Genomic DNA, 1,938 nt, shown 5'->3' with positions numbered 1-1,938 from the left:
ATATATAAAACAAATAATAAATGAGTATATGCATATATACGTACAGGTATGTGCATAACTACGTCTACCTGTATATATAGGTGCATATCTGGGTACAGGACATTACAAACAAAACGTAGACAAGAAAATAATAATAACCAGAAATTAAATAAAAACCCACAGGGGAGGATAAGAATGATCTTGCCCCTGGGTGGTAGAGTTAATAAATCGGTTGGTTTGAAACTACAACCACATGACTCTTGGGTGCAAGCATCAAGAACGTATCTCTAGCCTAGAAGTAAGTTTTTTTTACTTCCACTACCATTGCGGAAGGCCCAGAAAAGGTGTCACAGGCGGAAAGTATAGAAAACGTGCTTGGCCCTGATTTATATATTAGCTAAAAAGAAATAAATAGATAAAAACGAGCAAGTGAAGAACATAAATAAAAACCTGTTATGTAAACACTTTTGGTCGAGAGATCGAATGCCGTGACCAGCAGAAATATTTCACAATAGGTATGACATTGACTAATCGATCTCAGACAGAGAGAATGAAGTAAAATAAAACAAAAATGTGATTTCATGCAAATCGAAGTTCAATCATTAGAAAACACCAACTGTTAACACACGCACACACACACGCACACACACTTCTATACATATATTTGTGTTTGTATATATATATATATATATATGTATATAAATACACGTATGTATGTATGTATGTATGTATGTGTGTGTTTATGTATATATATGTACAAACATGTATCAATAATATATATGTGTATGTATGTATGTATGTATTTGTGTGTATATGTTTGTCCTCCCACCATCGCTTGACAACCGATGTTGGTGTGCTTACGTCCCCGTAACCTAGCGGTTCTGAAAAAACCCTTGATAGGCTTACAGAGAATAAGTCCTGGGGACGATTTGTTCGACGATCGGCGGTGCTCCAGCATGACCGCAGTGAAATGACTGTAGCAAGTAAAAGAATAAAAGAATATATACATACATATATATATATATATGTATATATATATATATATATATATATATATATATATACACACGTATATGTATATATATTCTAACGCAAATACATACATACATACAATTACACACACACACACACACACACACACACACACACACACACACACACACACACACACACACACACACACACACACACACACACACACACACACACACTTATATATGTATATATGTATATATAAAATGTATATGTATATACACACACAGACATAGTCTACATTTCACTATATGCATATATACAAGCATAGATACAAGTATAAACATACACGTATTTACAAATAGGTACATATACGTAAACACACACATACATACACCTGTGTTATATAGCTACAACTTTCACCTGTAATTAAAGATAACTTTGTTACTTACGGTCCTGTCTGTACGCACAGGTGAACAAAGATCAAAGGTGGACACAGGTATGATATTAGGCGATCAGTTATAAAATCGAACGGCTGATCAATACTGTAAGACAATAACTACGGAACAGAATCTGAGATAGCGTCCATACGTCTCAAGATTAGGTTTCCGTCGTTAAGGTGCGTTGCTAAGCAAGGGAGGTAACTGCCAGCTGACGATATTGACCGCAATAAATAAATAAATAATAAAGATTGTTATTCTTACGTCAGGCGTCAGCAGTTATTATCGGACAGTAACTTTTCTTGTCTCTCATTCTCTTTTCTCTCGTCTCTTACATTGTTATACATGTGTAGGCGCAGGCGTGGCTGTGTGGTAAGAAGATAGCGAGCTGGCAGAACCGTTAGCACGCTGGCGAAATGCTTAGCAGTGTTTCGTCTGCCGTTATGTTCTGAGTTCAAATTCCGCCGAGGTCGACTTTGCCTTTCATCTCTTCGGGGTCGATAAATTAAGTACCAGTTACGCATTGGGGTTGATGTAATCGACTTAC

This window comes from Octopus bimaculoides, chromosome 21 (genome assembly GCF_001194135.2).
Source record: "Octopus bimaculoides isolate UCB-OBI-ISO-001 chromosome 21, ASM119413v2, whole genome shotgun sequence".
Classification (NCBI taxonomy): domain Eukaryota; kingdom Metazoa; phylum Mollusca; class Cephalopoda; order Octopoda; family Octopodidae; genus Octopus; species Octopus bimaculoides.
The sequence above is the reverse complement of the archived record's forward strand: the minus strand, read 5'-3'. Positions refer to the sequence as shown.